Raw genomic sequence first — 19,961 nt, 5'->3', positions numbered from 1 at the left:
CTGCAAATGGCAAGAGGATAAACTGTGTTGGCTGGCCATCACACACACCCAATTTTGCATCCCCCACAATACAGGTGTGAGGGGGGAAGCACTGTGTCTAGCACCGGGGAAGAGGTGGAGCTAGCGCTGTACTAAATCTGTCCTCCAATTTCCCTAAAGTTTCCTTCCCCATGAAGGAGGGTTCTGTTTTTTTCTGATTCTTTCTCAGGATGCTTTAGAATTTATTTTGGTGGTGTTGTGTGTAAGAACTGTGAGGTGGCTGAGGATGGGGTGTGTGTGCGTGCAGGCGCATGTGTTTTCTTTTTATTACACATCTCTCCATTGCTTTGCAGCCCCTAGGCTGCCTATGCTTCCTAATTTGAAAAAGCCCTATGGAAGGAATTGCCTCAGGATGTCTTCCCCTGGGCTTTAATTAAAGCGTGGGAAGATGAGGAAGCAACAGGCTGTAGGAGAGATGATTGTACAATGAAAAACAAGACTTTTGTCACACCTCCTTAGTAAGGTAAGCACAAAAATCTGAAACCCAACACATGAAAATTTCTCCGAAATTTTCTTCAACATTGAATTTACTTTTGAAAACAATTTCTTTTCTATCAAATAGAATAAGAATGATAAAAAAATGTGAGAGAAATTTTCAGCACAGCACTAGAATTTCTTCATTTGGATCTTCTGCATCAGACCATCATTCTGAATTGCTTTAAAGCAGCCATAGGAATTCATACAGACGAGCAAGTGAGCAGGTGAAAGAAGGATGCAGCACTTCCTCCATGCTCTGCACCCAGCACAAAAACTAAGAGGGCCCTCTTCCCCATCTGGCACAGAAATGTGCCTGGCTGCTGTAGAAGAAGTGGAGTTCTGCTTCTCTCCTCTGCCAGCCCCAGCATTTTTTCAGGCTAGTAACTTTGGCGGGCTATTTTCAAGGCTGTTTTAAAGCAATTAAGTAAATTCAGCAGGCGACAAAACCCAAGCAAACTAAGGCCTCATCTACACCAAGCAGAATATAGTACCGTATTTCTTCGATTGCAAGATGCCATCGATTGTAAGACGCACACTAATTTCAGTACCACCAACAGAAAAAAAAACCCTAAGCCACACCCGCAATTCTAAGACGCACCCCATTTTTAGAGATGTTTATATGGGAAAAAAGTGTGTCTTAGAATCGAAGAAATAGCGTAGTATGAAAGCAGTATATGGTATGTGTCATGGGCCCCAACAGTGGCCAGTGCGCTTCAATACTGCTATAAAACAGTAGTGTGACTCCTGCCTTTTATATACCACTTTCATAGTGGAATATCCTGCTTGGTGAAGATGAGGCCTAAGAAACAAAACCACTGAGATATATTGGTAATTTGATTATCTATTACAGGGAAACACGGGAGTGTTTCCCTGTGTTATAGGCGATCAGTGAAAAGAGCATTCCACCATGTTAAGGCCAAAATTGGGGGTGGGTCATTCTGACGTTCATAAAATGGAAAATGTTTCACCAATCTTTCTGAAACGGAGACCTGCCAGAAAGAAATGCTGGTTTTACATACCCTGCGCGTTTCAAGAAGATTTGTGAAATATTGAGGGCAGGATGGCAGTTCAAAGTACGAAAATGGGGGAAAACCTGTCTGGCTCAAAATGGCTTTCTAATTTCTGGGTGGCGACAATTTTTTTGCTCACTAAAAGCTCCAAATTGGGACCCTTACCCTTCAAACCAGTGGTGGGATCTTGTCCCCCTGTCCTTCTAGTTGGTGGAATGGCTTTTCTTTTTTCAAAATTCGCTTCCATTGTTTTTTAATGAACATTTCTTTGCCCTATTAAAGAGAATACAGACTCAAAACTCCTAAATGGAGCATGCTCAGTAGCGTCGCTCTCCCCCCTCCCTCCTGTCTGATAGATTGGAATGTTGGAAATAAGATAGCCGCCTGGCTCATTTAGGAGCCATGTCCTTCTGCAGATAAGCCAAGGCCCTGTCTGGGCCCTCTCCTTCCCCACAGTGCTGTGGAGGCCAGGGAGGGAGAGAGAAACTATCTGCCTTGCTTGGAGGGAGGCCCTTCCCTGGCCTCCAAGGAAAAAGAAAACCTGGCTGGCTCAGGTAGGGGTTTGATAGAAGGATTGATTGACTTTGTTGTGTGTCTGTGATTGTGAAGAGGCAGGGGTGGCTGGGTGGGTGTGTTTGAAGTGCTGGTGCATGCTTCTTAATTCAAAGTAAAGAATATATGGCAAACTTTCCTTTGGGGTGGCAGTTCCTCATCCAAGCCTCAAAGTTTAAACTTTATGGAAAGAAATATTCAGACTAGGAATGAGAGGTTAACCCTGGCCTATCTGCCATGAGTTTAAACTTCTTCAGGTAGTGTGCGTTTCTTTAAAAGGTGCTGAACTACATTTTAAGCTTTCTTTTATAGATTTGTGTGTGTTTTGGTTGTATATAGAAAATATTTTCCTTTCTCTGTGTACCTGCTTCTTATAAGCTAAATCTGCTGCTTTATGTTTGTATGAAAGGAAAACGTTTTCTAAAATGTACATCCATGAATCTTATACCCAAAACATTACTTCACACAAGAGAAATGGGTAAGGGACCTAGTTTTTGCTACAACCTGGCACCCTCCAGTTGCTGTAGACTTAGATTCACAGAATCATAGAATTCAATGCCCCTCAGTAGTTGCAGTAGTCCAGGGCATGTAGTCCTCTTCATCCTCCTCTTCATTTTATCCTCACAACGACCCTGTGAGGTAGTGTAGGCTGAGGGAAAGCCGGGAAGGGGGGGCATAAGGAATTACATTTATATACCGCCCCATAGCCTGGGTGTATTTATTTATTACATTGATATACCGCCCCATAGCCAAAGCTCTGCAATAAATAGCTAAATGTGTTGTTAACAATGATCTCCAGTTATTGACATAGCAAGAAAATACGAGCAAGGAAGCAACATTTGGTGATGCCTTTAATCTGGAAGTTATGTGATATGTGGGTTATCAAGCAGTTATATGAAAAATGCTAGATACTCTGATCCTTGGTTTAAGTGGATTCTTTAATGTCAATATAGTAAAAATTATAAATTTTAGTGTAATTTTTAAATAATTACACTATAATGTCATAATTTAAATTTTTTAAATAGTGTAAATTGGGAAATTATTTAAAAAATATTTTTCTCCCCTGTGTGGGTTCTTTGATGTCTACTCAAGGTCCCACTACAGCTGAAGCTTTCCCCACATCCCATACATTTATATGGCTTCTTTCCTGTGTGGTCATCAGTCATCAGAAATTCAATAAACAAAAAAACCTACTGTTTACAAAACAACGTTAAAGGCTCTACAGTTTTCAACCAAACTCCAAAAAGCAGGGAAATTGAGAGTTAAGGCTCACAGGCCTATAACGCCACATCCTCCCTAAGGAGGCAGAAAGTGCCAGTGAAATTCTCATTCTCCCAAAGCAGATATAAACCATGAGGACAGGATGGAGAATAGGATATGCAGAGTTGACTGTGGGTTTGTGGAAAACTGATGATGAACAACTTAGGGCCACCTACTTCTCTTTTTTTGTTTATTTATTTATTTATTACATTTCTATACCGCCCAATAGCCGGAGCTCTCTGGGCGGTTTAGAGCAGCCCTTCCCCAACCTGGTGCCCTCCAAAGGTGTTGGACTACAACTCCCATCATTGCAAGTCAGTATGTCCCATGGACAGGAATGCTGCGACTTGTACTCTCAAACATGTGGAGAGGTGACTGTTGGGTTCTGGAAAACTGATCGGGGAATGCTGTTCTAGAGCAAGGGCAGGCAAAATGTAGCTCTCTAGATGTTTTGGCATTCAACTCATAAAAGTCTCTGTCAGCATGGAAAGTGATCAAGAATGCTGCGAATGCTGTGACCGCAGAGGATTTTTCTGACGTGTTCAGCAGTGTGAGATCAAAGGCAGAGCTACCACCTAATAGATTCATGTGTAAGGAAGGATTATTTTAAAAACTATTGATGGAAATGATTTTTGTCCTCACCATAACATGGGAGTTGCAGCGCAGCACATCTGGAGAGTACTAGGCTGGAGAAGGATAGTTTATACTTGGATCCTGTACATGTCTTCTCAGAAGCCAGTGCCACTGAGTTTACTAGGGCTTCTCCCCAAGTGGTATAGGACTGCAAACTAATCTCATCTGAAAGGAGTTCAAGACACCCAAACTAATCCTTTTCTGTTCCTCTGTCACTCTGATGAGATGATGTATTGTGGAGGGATCGTGGGGAGTGAACAGTATATTTTGTAGGAACACATTTTAAGAGAAAACATTGGTTCTTTGAAGGGCAGGGTATTTACCAAAAGCTGAAAGTGCCAGCCCTTGCTCTGGTTCTACATCTCCAACAAATAGTGCCCCTTCTGTTATCAATCGTGCTGCTCTATGCGAGATGTGTGTGAGGAAAAAAATATTGCGCAGCCCCTGTATTTGGTAAGGATATAGAACAGCGTTCCCTATCCTGCTGTCCCAGCTTTCCTGACCATGGGACATACTGACTTGCAATGATGGGAGTTGTAGTCCAACACCTTTGGAGGGCACCAGGTTGGGGAAGGGCTGCTCTAAACAAAAAAAGAGAAGTAGGTGGCCCTAAGTTGTTCGTCATCAGTTTTCCACAACCCCACAGTCACCTCTGCATATCCTGTTCTCCATCCTGTCCTCATGGTTTATATCTGCTTTGGGAGAATGAGAATTTCACTGGCACTTTCTGCCTCCTTAGGGAGGATGTGGTGTTATAGGCCTGTGAGCCTTAACTCTCAATTTCCCTGCTTTTTGAAGTTTGGTTGAAAACTGTAGAGCCTTTAACATTGTTTTGTAAACCGTAGGTTTTTTGTTTATTGAATATATATAAAAGCCCAGACTGCTCCTCCAAGCCAGTTATAGTTTTTGCCCTCTGGCACCATCTAGCAACGTTTCTCAGAACTGCAGCCTTCTATGGAAGTTCCAAGTTCCGAGAAAGGTAACTGCCAGGAGCTTCTCGCCTAGCAGAGGGGCCAAAACCCACTAACCTCCTCACCAGACTGCTCCTCTACATCTATCATATGATGGGCTTTTTTGCTAGTTCTAAAATAAGTTTTACAGGTCTATTGTATGCCTTAAGCTGCACTAAGTAGTGGCTTCGTTAATAAGTAATTGGTAGCATTTTGGGTTTATTCATCTGGCTAGGGTGACTATATGAAAATGAGGACAGGGCTCTTGTATCTTTAACAGTTGTATTGGAAAGGAAATTTCAGCAGGTGTCATTTGTATAAATGGAGAACCTGGTGAAATTTCCTCTTTATCACAACAGTTAAAGCTGCAGGCGCCCTGCCCTCTTTTAAATCTGGCCACTCTAGTATAGCTCCTGCAGCTTTAACTGTTGTGATGATTTATTTATTTATTTATTTATTACATTTCTATACCGCCCAATAGCCGAAGCTCTCTGGGCGGTTCACAAAAATTAAAATCATAGTAAGACAATCAACAGGTTAAAAGCACAAATATACAAATACACAAATGATGAGGGAATTTCACCAGGTTCTCCATATATACAAATGACACCTGCTGAAATTCCCTTTTCTATGCAACTGTTAAAGATACAGGAGCCCTGTCCTCCTTTTCATATGGTCACCCTATCATCTGGCAACTTCTTCAGAAGGAGGCATCATTTCAGCCATTTCTTTTCATAATCAGAGGCTGAAGCGAGCTGAAAGTGAGGAAAAGACAGCTAAGTATTTGGGGTAAGTAACTATGTCAAGAAGGTTATTATTTTGGATATTCAGGCATATAAAATTCACCACAAGTGGACAGTGACCCAGGAACAATCCAAGATCTCCAGCCTTCCAGTTGTGTATCACTTGCATGTTATGGTAATGAAGTTCATAGTTGAATCACAGGGGTACAAGACATGTACCTTAAACTGCAAAGGCAGAACTACCATGCTGCTACAGGCACATATAAAAGGAGCTATATAGTGGAATTCAAGCTGACTGAGCTCAATAAGTCCTTCTATGTTCTGAAACAGCATTAATTCCATTAAAAAGTCTTGTTTTACAGTTATGGACTGAGGATCTTTGTGAATATTAAATAGTGCTTTGTGTTAATCAGCTGGAAGGCATCCTTGAAACATGGTTTAAAACTAACTTTAACGGTTACATGTGACTGACTTAAACACCATACACCCATTTTTATAGGACAAAAGAAAAAATAGGACAAACACATGTTTCTATGTTCAAAATTTCACCATATTACTTGCAAATAACCAGGTACGCAAAACCAAACTTGGTTTCCTAAACATTAAAATGGCATTGACTTTTGGTAGAAGAGAAGACACTCTGTATTGGGTACAAACCAATGCAGAAAAAAGTCCTACAACTCCCAGCATTCCACAAACAGCACTGCTAGCTAGGGGATGCTGGGAGTTGTAGGACTTTCTTTCTGTCTAAACATGCATAAGTTTACACCTTTAGGCTGCAATCCTACATCAATTAACTGGGAACATGCCCAACTGAGTTCAGTGGGGCTTACTTTTGAGTAGACACACATAGCACTGTGCTATTTAGCCAGCCTTCCCCAATCCAGTACCTTCATGATATTTTGAGCAACTCCCAGAATTCCTTATCATTGTCCATGCTGGCTGGGGCTGGGAGTTGAAACCCAAAACATCTTGAGGCCACCAGTTCAAGAAGGCAGTATTAGGTAAATAGATTTAAGTTTATCAAATATGCATGTACAAACACATATTTTCATATAGGCAAACTGCTCACTGAAAAGCAAGGAGAATCTTTCACTTCTCTGGATATCTGATCAGTTGTGGATATGTGATAGACTTTTCCTCATCATATGAGCAGGTAATGTTCTCCAAGCATTTTTAAACCTACCATGGCAAATTACCGCTTGACAAATAGCTTTCTATTATTCACCCCATCACAATGCTCATTAAAACATTATTCAGCTTTAGGCAATACTAATTAACATACATTTTCAAAATTGCTAATTTCCATTGCTGTAGATGACTATACTTCTTATTTCAGTCTTCAGAAAACTTCAGCTATAAATCTAATAGATTTGTAACCCAAATATGTAATAGATATAGACCAAAAACACATCGTAGAAACATATGAAGCTGTCTGATGTCAAATCGGACCATTGATCCACCTAGCCCAGTACTGTCTACTCATCTTTAGAGGCAGCAGCTTTCCAAAGCCCCAGGCAGTGGTCTTTTTCATCACCTGCTGCTTGTACTTGGGATTTTCTAGGAATTCTGCAACTATACATTGAGGACTGTGGTCCAAGTTCCTATGATTTGCGCAATGGCATCTGCACAAGTCCATGGTACTCTCCAAGAATATAAGCATACACAGGCTGCTTTCAGACATCACTTTAAGCCATAACGGGTTAATAAGCTATCCCCCACACAATGGGTTAATAAGCTCATTTCCCCACAACATCAAATAAATAAACTAGTGTGTGCAGTTTATTAAGCTACTGTGCGTAATCTGAGTCATCTACCCTGCCCTGTCCTGCTGCAGTCTTCCCATCAAAGCAGTGACATTGTTTCACCCATTGACAACATTGCAGCAGCCTGTTTTAACTTTCCACAATAACCCAATGAGAGGGAAGAGGTGTGGGGTAAAGTACAGTGGCTTAATTCACCGCTTCCAGCATCACCCCAACAAGGGGGTAGAGGCTCTAAAGCACTGGAAGTTTGCAGGATCAGGACAAAACTTCGTACACAGATTTCCTTATTCAGGAGGTACCCAATACACCATCAAAACCCTGCACAAATACACAAAGGAGCAAAGAAAAACAGGTGCACCAAAAAAGGGGTGGCAGAAATAAACCCTTGGAGCTTAGCAGGATCAGGACTGAACTTCACACACAGCCTCCTCTAGTGAGGTATCTGATGCTCCATCAAACCCTTTATGCTGACAAAGCCATGTGAGCAAAACCAACTTTTCACCAAAAAGGAGGTGGCAAACATAACTCCATCTCCATCTAAGTTTGCAGGAGCAGGACAAAACTTCATACACAATATGTCCTGGCAAGGATACACACAAGGCAAAATGACAATCCTGCGCAGCTGCCACCACCCAACAGAGATAGTGTTTGACACTTGGGGAGGTTGCAGCATGTACCGCTGGGCGAAAGGTTAGGGTGGGGTTGGGCTGTGAGCACAATCAGTTGCTAGGCATATCACGGAAACCGAGATCTGGCTGGAGGAAAGTGGTGACAGTGATTTTGACTGCTCTTTCCAAGAGACTCTGTAGGTGACCAACATAACCCACTATGACTGCCACATGACACAAAAAACCATGCTGGGTTATTTTGTCCAAATAAGCCATTGTGGGTAAAAAACTGTGGGTAAAAAAACTCCCAACAGACAACACAATAATCCACGATGGGTTAAATAAGCCATCATGGCTTATTTAACCCATCATGCGTTATCGTGACATCCAAACCCAGTCACTTACTGAAACAAATGATAGGTCCATATAACCTAAAACGTTTCCAGCAGGGATCCACCAGATGTCCAAAGAGCTCTCCACAAGTTCAGCGAATGTGCTTGGGGGGAAGGCAGGAGGGAGCTGTTGTCTTTGAACGGGAGTGGGAATGGAACGACTGGAGCAACCCCTCCACTGAGCAGATTAACTTAAGGAAGACCTGCGCTCACTAGGCAATTAAGAAGATCAAATTAACAGACTGCAGTGGAGCATATGAAATTGGATAAAGTTTCAGGCCTTATAGCTAATCCAGAGAACCACCCATTAAAGGAGATAGGCAAAAGTGGACTTTCTCACCCTCCTCTCCCCTTCAGCCTCCAGAGCCCCCTCCCACCACAAAAATTCTGGAGGGTCAGAAGGCTGTGCTGAAGGCGGGCTAAGAAGGAAGGGAGAACTCACGGAAAATTTGTAGAGGCTATTGGGTAATTATGTCCAAACCAAAACAAACTGTGGTTAGTCTTAACTATGGTTTAGAGAAACAAGCCATCCAATCTGAGAATTAAGAAGATGGCTTGGTTCCCTAAACTATAGCTCAGACTAATCACAGTTCCTCTAGGTTCAGATTCAATAATAAACTGTGGTTCATAGAAAACAGAAGTGAAAGCTTCTGATTTCCTCCTCATGTTATGATAGAGGAAGAAAGGGGAGTGTATCAGCCAAGACTTATGTATGTAACACAAAACCATAGGTTTTGTATTACATCTTAAGCAATGTTATTTTTCATGGGTACAAAGTGGAAAATAAATTATAGCTACAGATTGCATGGAAAAAGTCTGTTAGCAGATGTTCAGAAGACACTACACACATGTGCCAAATTTGGGTTTATAGAGTAGAAATAACAATAAAAATGCAAGCTAGGTAGGGTGCAAGCTTGGCCGTTTCTTGTAAGAATTTATGTTTATAAACAGTAAGCAGTACAGATTTTTCAGCAAATAAAAACAAGAAGAAAGAAAAGACAATTATTTGTGTGTCAAACATAATAGACAGGGAGAGCAAACTCACTTTCAGCACCATCCCAGATAAATGCTTCAAGAATTTGGAAGGCAAAACCAAACCATTTTATTGTGAAAGAGGAGATACACATTCAGAATTAACCACATCAGAGACAGTTATTCACAGCACATATAAATCCACATTTATTGCAATGAGAAAAAGCCCAGCCCTGCTATTTACCATGAAGAACAAATAATGCAAGTAACATATATTATTACAAGGCAATGTGGATAGCAATTAATCTGGGTATATGGAAACAGTGAATCTAGTAGGGGGATTTGGGGCTTTATTCATTTCTAATGCCCAAAACATTCTCTTCTAGATTCACTGTTTCAATATACCACCCCCACAAAAGAATCCACTCCAAATAACATATGCTTGCTTGTATTATTTATACTATTTCTAGGGTGGGCTTTTTCTCATTGCAAAAAATGTGGGTTTATATTTGCTGTGAACAACTATCCCTGGATGAGTTGTGAATGAGGTTATAAGATCTTTAAAATGGGATCTGCCATTCATAGGCGATATTGTTTGCTGTAGGAGCAGCCCACTGGCATAATTCCTACTAGAAATTAACCCAGAACACTACAGTGTGGCATCAGACCAACATCACAAGCTGTTCCAGCTCCTGCAGCTGACTTGGAAACATCTCAGTTGTTGAGATTCTTAATACCAGCCTTCTCAAATAGCAGGAGGCTGAAAAGGTTACCAAGTCTCTCTACGCCAAGTAATACTCATTGCGGTTGTGAGAAAAGATGACCTGGAGGTAGCTTGTTATTTATTTATTTTTTTAAAAAAAGTAGACCTTTGCAGACTCAATTAACTCAACATTGCACATTGGCTTCTTTATTTAAAAAAGAGGGAGAAAGAAGAAGGGAGGGGAAATTATTAACTGTATTTACTATGCTACCAGTGGATTGTGTGTGTGGGGTGTGTGTGTTTTGGTTTTGGTTTTTGCTTCACCGTTTTGAAGGATTGCCAAGAATTTGACAGTGTTAATGAAGTTCAAAGCTAGTTTTAGGTATTACTTGTAGCCAAAAGCAGTACAAAGGGTATGACGTTCTCCTTTAGATTAACAGCAAAGGCCAGACGCATTGTTGCTCTACTTTTAGATATCCTAGGTATCAACTTATTGAGCCCCAATTATAATATATTGAGGGTCTTCCCTTTCTCAGTATAAACTGATTAAATATCATGAGGTTCCAAAAGGAAAAATAGTGTTATTTATTGCATGTGTCTTACCCTTCCTCCTTCTTCTTCTAACCCATTGGAAGAGTACAGTGGAGTTCATATACAGATTACGTCACTGAACACATGGAGTTGCCTTAGACAAAATAAGAACTTGGTCAATCTAGCTCAGTTTGCCTAATCTGGCTAGCAGCAAGACTTCAACGTCTCAGGCACAGGATTTTTCCATCTCTGCAACCAGAGAACCATGCCAGGAATTGAACCTGTGACCTTCTACATGCAACACATATGCTCAACCCTGTGCTACGGACTCTCCCATAGTCTATGAACTTTTGTTCAGATGGGGGGAAACAACTAATTCAACTCCCCAGAACTTTGGTTAAAGCCAGCTCAGGAGGATAAACCCATTTGCTCAAGCAAAACACCCTCCCTTCTCCAAAGGTGTTCCTTAACTATAGACCTATCTTTGTAGTAACACATGGTGGTCACTACGCCAAACAGAAGATAGCATTTTCCATCACTCTACCTTTCAGCAAGGTCATGTAGATCACACTAACATGCTACCAACATGGGTGGTTAAGGGTTCTCAGTTAGGATGGCACAAAATACAGAGCATGCAGGCAGCCAGTATCAACTGACATCTTAAGAAAAGAGATCTATAAAGGAGAACACAGCTGGAATTCATAACAATGAAAAACAACTAGCTTGAGGCATTCTGTACATAAAAGGGAGGTAAATGTCAGTGGCAGCATAACCACGTTAAGTGTATTCCTACACACAAACAGTGTCAGGGAGTGAGGGAAATTGCTGGATTTTTCAATGTAGCTCAGCAGGAGGTAAGCTTTTCCTATCATTTTGTGCTAACAACTGTCACTGCAGAGGCCACCAGTGAGGGAGGAAGCAGCAGCCAGGCACCTCTCCACCATGCCTGGGTCCAGCTCCAGCTGAGAGCCCCCTCCCTCCTGCTACCAACTGTCTCTGGAGAGGCCACCAGTGAGGGAGGAAGCAGCAGCCAGGCACCTCTCCACCGTGCCTGGGTCAAGCTCCAGCTAAAAGCCCTCTCCCTCCTGCTACCAACTGTCTCTGCAGAGGCCACCAGTGAGGGAGGAAGCAGCAGCCAGGCACCTCTCCACCGTGCCTGGGTCAAGCTCCAGCTAAAAGCCCTCTCCCTCCTGCTACCAACTGTCACTGCAGAGGCCACCAGTGAGGGAGGAAGCAGCAGCCAGGCACCTCTCCACCGTGCCTGGGTCCAGCTCCAGCTGAGAGCCCCCTCCCTCCGGCTACCAACTGTCTCTGCAGAGGCCACCAGTGAGGGAGGAAGCAGCAGCCAGGCACCTCTCCACCGTGCCTGGGTCCAGCTCCAGCTGAGAGCCCCCTCCCTCCTGCTACCAACTGTCTCTGCAGAGGCCACCAGTGAGGGAGGAAGCAGCAGCCAGGCACCTCTCCACCGTGCCTGGGTCAAGCTCCAGCTAAAAGCCCTCTCCCTCCTGCTACCAACTGTCACTGCAGAGGCCACCAGTGAGGGAGGAAGCAGCAGCCAGGCACCTCTCCACCGTGCCTGGGTCCAGCTCCAGCTGAGAGCCCCCTCCCTCCGGCTACCAACTGTCTCTGCAGAGGCCACCAGTGAGGGAGGAAGCAGCAGCCAGGCACCTCTCCACCATGCCTGGGTCCAGCTCCAGCTGAGAGCCCCCTCCCTCCTGCTACCAACTGTCACTGCAGAGGCCACCAGTGAGGGAGGAAGCAGCAGCCAGGCACCTCTCCACCGTGCCTGGGTCAAGCTCCAGCTGAGAGCCCCCTCCCTCCTGCTACCAACTGTCTCTGCAGAGGCCACCAGTGAGGGAGGAAGCAGCAGCCAGGCACCTCTCCACCGTGCCTGGGTCCAGCTCCAGCTGAGAGCCCCCTCCCTCCTGCTACCAACTGTCACTGCAGAGGCCACCAGTGAGGGAGGAAGCAGCAGCCAGGCACCTCTCCACCGTGCCTGGGTCAAGCTCCAGCTAAAAGCCCACTCCCTCCTGCTACCAACTGTCTCTGCAGAGGCCACCAGTGAGGGAGGAAGCAGCAGCCAGGCACCTCTCCACCGTGCCTGGGTCAAGCTCCAGCTAAAAGCCCTCTCCCTCCTGCTACCAACTGTCACTGCAGAGGCCACCAGTGAGGGAGGAAGCAGCAGCCAGGCACCTCTCCACCGTGCCTGGGTCCAGCTCCAGCGGAGAGCCCCCTCCCTCTTGCTACTAACTGTAACTGCTGAACTTTACAACTAAGATTGTAGTGCCTGAATTTGCTTTCCTTTCCCCCCTCCTCCTCCTCCCTCCCAATCCCCTTTACTTTTGTGTCATGTCTTTTAGATTGTAAGCCTGTGGGCAGGGACTGTCAAGAAATACTTTTGTAAGCCGCCATGAGAGCCTTTTTTGGCTGAATGACGGCATAAAAATCCTTAAATAAATAAGTAAATAAATAAGGGTGGGGTGTGTGTATTCATATATCTCCTTTAGCACTTCAGGTGCTCTATTTATGCTGGAGACTGCTTTAATATGTTCTCTGTAGTGCTGGAAGAAGAAGTAAAAGGCTTCCTCTCCTGTTCTTTCCTCACAACAGCCCATGACACATCCTTAGCAAAGGATGAAGAAGAGGTAATTCCAATATACATGTATACACAAAAGGCAAGAGTTCCCAACAGCTACCATTACATGCATGCAAGCCATCAAACTGAATGCTTATTACTTTCTAAAATACTTGACTCAGAATATGGGAATTATGGAATTTCTGGACACCTAAGTTACAAAGAAGTAGGACAAACTTTAGAATTTCAAAGCAGACTAAATGCTGACACTATTATCAAGTATTTAATAGAATTACAGTGCAATCCTACTTTTAGATCCTACTATTATGCTCTTCATGAATTAAATTTTTGTGAACTGCCCAGAGAGCTTCGGCCATTGGGCGGTATAAAAATGTAATAAATAACTAAATCTTATACATATCTAATCAGACGTTTGCAGTCTTATTCACCAAGGAATACCTTTATAACCGACAGGCTTAATTTCTGGCAAGTTAGCTCACACTAACAAAAATCTGTTCTGTTGCCTTATCCTCAGCCAACTGAATGTGTTCTATTGCCTAAATGTGTTTTATTGGCACCCTCAGCCTACTGAATCAAAAAGTTTGGAAAATGTTAGATTTCTAATAGTTTTGTATAACTTTCAAGGAACAATTGGTATTGGTTTGAACTATGAATAAAATGTGCATTGTAAAAAGAAACATCAGTGCTATTCCACAGCTTTGAATCTTCCTTCCTCAGCTTCCTGATTTTTTCTCCATGCTTAGAAGGACATTTTCTTTAAAATTCTCTATATACCAGAAATGGGTATGGATAAATTTTGATATATATCTGGAATCCTGAAGAAATTTTCCTGTGGAGAAATTTAGGGGTCTGCTAGATGTAAAGAGATATACTCCTGCCCCACTTTACAGAATTCCAGTACTGCTATAAACATTTTATAAAGCACTGTACATTTTTTCTATTTGGATAAACACTTCAAAACCGAGGCAAAGTGAGCAAAAGGCTTAATAGTGGTGCAATGATATTATATTACCTGTTCTACTCTCAGTTTTAATTTAATTCTGTAATTTATGTTTATAAACCCAGAGTTTGAGCTGGTGCAGGTTCTCAAATCAAGTCAAAAATGTATTTTAGGACTAGTAAAGCTACTTCAAGTAATATTTTAGTTGTAATATCAGAATTATCCTCTTCCTTTTACACTCCAATCCTGAGCACACTGATTTCAGTAAACTCGTGAATCTCTCAAATAATCAGTTTACAGTACAATATATGTACAACTAATTTGTTGAATGGGCACTTTAGGCATCTCCCCTAAAGGTAGTCCCTCTTTCTTGATGACTTTATGCTACCTTGAGTCCTACAGGCAGTATGCTTATGTACACCAGTTGCTGGGAAACGTGGGTGGGAGGGTACTGTTGAACCCATGTCCTGCTTCTGGGTTTCCCATGGACATCTGCTTGGCCTGTGTGTGAACAGAATGCTGGACGAGATGGACCCTTGGTCTGACCCTCCATGGCTCTTATCCTATGTTGCAGGAAAATGGTATTTTCTTAGCATGCAAACTACAATATTTTGTTCCTGACAAAGTGTTCTTCTTCCTCCAAGCAAGCACACTGATTTCTAATGTTAGTGCTGGGCGGGATAAGGTTGCATGAGTATGGTAGGCACTTACTGGATATGCCTGTGGCATAAGTGATGAGCCACAATGCCTCCTGCCCCATGCCCATGATATTTTTATACATTACCCACCATGCTACCATAGTGCTAGAGGGCTGATCCAGCACTCATTTGTTTCCTTTTTTAAGTTTAAAAAGCAGCGAGCTTTTATTCACTCTCCACACACTGCCCTGCTATTTGAAAATCTTAACTAAAATTTTGAATTTGTTTGTTTTTAGAGTCCTGTTGATTTTTATTAAGAAATTAAAATCCCCCCAAGTTCAGTGTTGCAAGTAAGTGTGCTTAGGGCTACTATTATGAAGTTTGTGCTAGATATATACCAGAATACCATCTCTGCCCCCAGAGCAGTCCCAGTAATGGAAAATACATAAAGCTTTATCTGGGAACTGCAAAGTTATAAGAAGTGATGTGAGGTAGAAATTTTCCCAGTGCTTTATTTTTCCACAGGAATTTTTCGGTTTCAGAAATTCATTCGTAAAAATGAATGGATGCCAATTGTACATATAATATTGGGCAAGCTTGGCAGTTCCAAAGTTGTGATTAATGTTTTCTAGGTGATTTGAAATACATATACTGTATATCTCAGAATGAAATGGAATTAATAAGTAGTGACAGCAAAACTGAAGGTGCCCCCAACAAACTTGCTGGAAGAAAATTGAACACTGCTGAAATAGATGAGAGGCTGTCAGCATATCATGCTGAGTTCTTCGGGTTGCTTAAATTAGTGTGTCAACAGTTTTCAGTATCTTTGTTTTTTTCTTAAATTTAACATAACACTAGCATAGGTAACCTCTAGCAGAAAACTCATTGCACCAGCATACGCTATTCATGTTGCAGTAGAGGTGACTTATGTTAGTGCTAGGTCAATGGCATAAGTGGAGTAGCAGTATTGGATACTGCCCAATGTCTTTACATTTTTACAAGTATTCCAATAAAAAAATCTACATAATATAACATTTAAATGATGTTACATGCCCTTTAATATTCCCTTTTAAATATTTCAGGTCAAATACTTGTGGAGTATTGGGACAAAAAAAATAACACAGGGTACTTTTTAAAAAACCTTTGTTGTTTACTAAATACAAGGAAAATAAACATGCTAAATTAGATCTCTCTAGGGCAGGGGTAGGCAACTTGTGGCCCTCCAGATGTTGTGGCCTACGGCTCCCATCGCCTTTAGACAGAACAGACAATGGTGAGGGATGATGAGAGTTGTAGGCCAAAACATCTGGAGGATCACAAGTTCTCCACCCCTGCTTTAGGGCATGAGAACATTTTCCAGTGCAAAGTGATAATGTTCCAGTGCAAATAATCCTTTGAAAATTAACCTAATTCTACTAATTTTCCGATTCTAAATTTTCCAGAAACCCCCATTAGTGCTTAAAAATCTGCCTGCTTCTTCCAATGTAATTTGCACAATTGTCTTAAAAGAGCTCATTTATGTGCATGTGAAAGAAATTTTTAAGGGATCTAAAATACAAAAACATACACCGCTCAGCCAGCTGTGTTTATATACAATATACTTCATTGACCCACAATCCAGACAACTGGCTTCCATTAAAAATTAGTGTTTTCTTATTATTTTAATTTTATTGTTAATTGTGTGCATAGATCATGCAAGTAGAAGTGCGCTAGAGTTACCACGCCATATATATCTAAAAGATAAAAGGATATATTAATGTAAGAGAGACCTAAAACGATGAGATTAATATACTGGCTAGAAGTCTGAGCTCTGAGCTAGGAAATCCACTGTTCAAAACTCTGGCCTGATTCACAAGTAATTAGAATCCACCATGGGTTAATTTCCCCACAGGGTTTTTCATTGCTGCGACTGCCGCTATTTTGAATATTCAAGCCGCAGCAGGGGTGCAGTGTAGCTTGTCATTACGTGCAAGCCCTGCCAAGGTGGATTGTTAACAAGCCACCCTTAAACATTCCATGGGTACTGGGTGGTTTGTTAACCACTGTAATAACCATTGCTAGATTTTCACATAATGACAACCTACAGCTTGCCCCCACCACAGCTCTAATGTTCAAAATGGCGGCCACCACCATGACAAGAAAACCCAGGAGGAAATTCACCCATGGTGGCTTCTAATTATGTTCAAACCAGATCACTCTCTTTCAGCCTTAACTCATCTGTAATATGGGGATAATACTGATACAGAGTACAAGGTCGTAAGGACTGCTGAGCTGTTATGTAAAGCTCTTTGAATGCTCTTAATGTACTATATAGAAATTAGTATGGCAAGCTAAATTCTAAAATAGCTCATTTAAATATCTAAAAACACACATTTCTCATTAGTGCTTACACCATAACAAGACCAAACAGCAGCCTTTTATCATATAAGTGTATCTTATACTGCTTTTGGGTTAGATGTATGAACATTTACCAGGCTGTAATCCTAAAGGGTGGAAGGCTGTTGAACATAGGACTTACTTCCAAATAAACATGTAGAGATTTGTACTGTTAAGTAGCAATGCTGCTAAGTAGTACTGTGATGGAAGCATCATCAATAACTACATAATAACTTGTCCAGCAGTTACAGAACAATTTGCCATTTTTTCCAGTCCAAACATGTTCATTTCCACCCCCAAACATTAGTTTCTTGAGCATTATAGTAACCGGGGATTTCCACCTTTTTAATTATTTTTTTACACAAGTAACATTTAATACTCAGGTGTTACTTAAGTATGAGGCTGAGCAAACTCTTCCGTTCAGGGACCACCATAAAACTTGTATCAAAGGAATGTTGGGGCACTGGTTAAAATGAAACAAAATGTGATAACGCTTTTAAAAGTGTGATATGCTTGATGGGCGTTCTTTCAATACAACCAAAAAAGAACATACAAACCACAAACACTTTCTTCATCAAACTATCAGAGAATCTAGTTCAGATTTATGAGCAGGACAAATAATTTTAACTAGCATAAAGTTATTTGCCCTTCTCATAAATCTGAACCAGAAGAGTCATATTAAAAAGTACATGTGACATCTCCCTTCATCAGAACTCAGAAAACAGGACTAAGATTGCAATCTTCTCTACAATTACTAGGAAGTTAGGTCCCAATGAAATCAGCAGGACTCCATTCTCAACATGTTTTTCTACTAGAAAAACAACAAGGGCTATTGGTCTTTTGACTCTCTCTTACTATGTGTATGAATTACTGTTATGCTAAAATACTAACACGCATATTTGTTCCATTATCTGTGAAGAAGTTTAAAAGCAAAAAAGGTCAGCTTACTGTAGCTATACTAGACATTGAATTTCCAGCAGCCTTTGTTTGCAAAATTTTAAAAAAAAGGAAAGAAAGAAGCACAACTATGGAGTTGTAATGTCAGTTCCATCACTTACAGACAGTCTAAAAATAATTTTAAACAAATAACACTAAAAAACCCCATGCATTCTGGATAGGAGTTTTGTTTGAAATCAGCCTTGTCTGAAATGCCATAGAACTGACACTGCAAGTCTACGGGTTTTTTAAGGACAGCACCGTGTAAATAAACTCTGGTTCAGAGGAAGAGAATCTAATTCCATTTGCTTATCTCTCCTGAGCGAATGCCCCAGCAATATAAGCCAGAGACACACGTAAGGAATTGCCTCTGTGTGTGTGTGTGTGTGATATTTATGCACATATAATATACACACACACGCTTTCCCTTCTGGAGACTTCTTCCCTCGCCCAATGAATTGACCTGAAGACCCCGAGGAGAAACCTCTCACAGCTGCATCCAGCGGGGTAGCCCGTTGCAGCAGGAACAACCAGACGTAGCACCTCAAAGCCTCGCACGTTTGTTATTAGAGCACAAGCTTTCCTGTCTGCGTGTGCGGGCGTGTGCGCATCTATCAAGACACACTGCACACCAGGGCACAAACACCAGCGCGCTCTCCGCCGCCCACCTGTGCCGGGAACACGGCAGGGGCGACAGGCAGGCAGCCCCGAGGGAAGCCACCCTCACTTCAACCTGACAGGAAGCCGCGGTCGCTCCCCCTTCCCCAATCTGCCTCAGAGACTCCGCCCGCTCCCCCGCTTCCCACAGGAATCCCTCTTCCAGCACAGGGTCGTTAAACAGGAATCTCCTCCACCATCTCCTCCGTCCGTTCCTCCCGCCCTTGCCGCCGCCCCTCTATCCAAGCCGATGGCGGGTAAGGGATTCCTCTCGGGGGACCCCTCAATGCCTCACCGTGTTTAGAAGGGCGGGGGGTCAGGGTAGGTGGCCCCCCCACAGTGGTGCGCTGTGTAGCCAAGGAAGCGACGCCCGGCGCAAGCAGCCCCTGTACCTGACCTACTTTCCGCCTGGCTTGCCACTGAACGTCGCACCACTAACCTACTTTCCAGCCAATGGCTTCTCCCCCCGCACCAAGCCCCGGCCCGCCTCCTGACCAATCACAGAACACCTACTCGAGCCCGCCGCCCAATCGACAAGCAAATCGGGCTCCGGTGGCCCGCCTTTCAACGCTGTCAACCAATCCCCACTGTCGGTTTAAGAGTGAAGGAGTCGCAATGGGGATAATGCTCTTGTTGCTCCCGCCTGCTTAAAGGACTATAAACTGCGGGCGGGGGGGGAGATGTGAGGAGGCGCGCGCGCTCTCTCGCCTTGCCGGCCTGTTGTTGTTAACGGTTGCGTAAGTGACTGTTTAGAACGGCTGGGACCCGGATGTAGTTTTGCTACTGCTTTGCCAAGCCAAGCCAAGCCAAGCCCCAGTCTCCCTTGCGCGCGTCGTCCGCGTCGTCAGAACAAGGCAGCCAGTGGCCGTTCGGGGACACCTCGGGCCGTTTCCCGCTTTGCTGCACTGTCAGGATTATGCTGCCGCTGCGTGTTTGGGTGCCTCGCAGAGGGGAGAATTTAGCATCGGATCTCCACGAGTGGAGCGCAGCCCTTACAAAAGAGCATGCATATGAAACATAAAAAGATTAACAACAGAGTATATATAAGCTAAAAAGTATGGAATGCTTTATGAATTTGCGCGTCATATAATTTATAATTTTTATAATTTTAATTTATAATTTAATGTATTATATATATCTCCTTCCCAGTACCTGAAGCTGTCTGACCTTCCCCCTCTCCCT

General features: G+C 42.7%; 1 protein-coding gene across 1 annotated transcript in view; it reads right to left on the bottom strand.

Annotated features, from left to right (window-relative positions):
• Nucleotides 1-19,204, bottom strand: part of BMAL1 (basic helix-loop-helix ARNT like 1) — a 59,142-nt gene extending 39,938 nt beyond the window's left edge. The window contains exon 1 of the mRNA XM_063117295.1: nucleotides 19,075-19,204. The gene's annotated coding sequence lies outside the window, so the exon portion shown is untranslated. The remainder of the gene's footprint in view (nucleotides 1-19,074) is intronic.
• Between the last annotated feature and the right edge of the window lie 757 nt (nucleotides 19,205-19,961).

The sequence above is a fragment of the Elgaria multicarinata genome, chromosome 2, assembly GCF_023053635.1.
Source record: "Elgaria multicarinata webbii isolate HBS135686 ecotype San Diego chromosome 2, rElgMul1.1.pri, whole genome shotgun sequence".
In the NCBI taxonomy this organism is placed as follows: Eukaryota; Metazoa; Chordata; class Lepidosauria; order Squamata; family Anguidae; genus Elgaria; species Elgaria multicarinata.
Note: the sequence above shows the minus strand (reverse complement) of the source record. Positions and strands in the feature narration are given on the sequence as shown.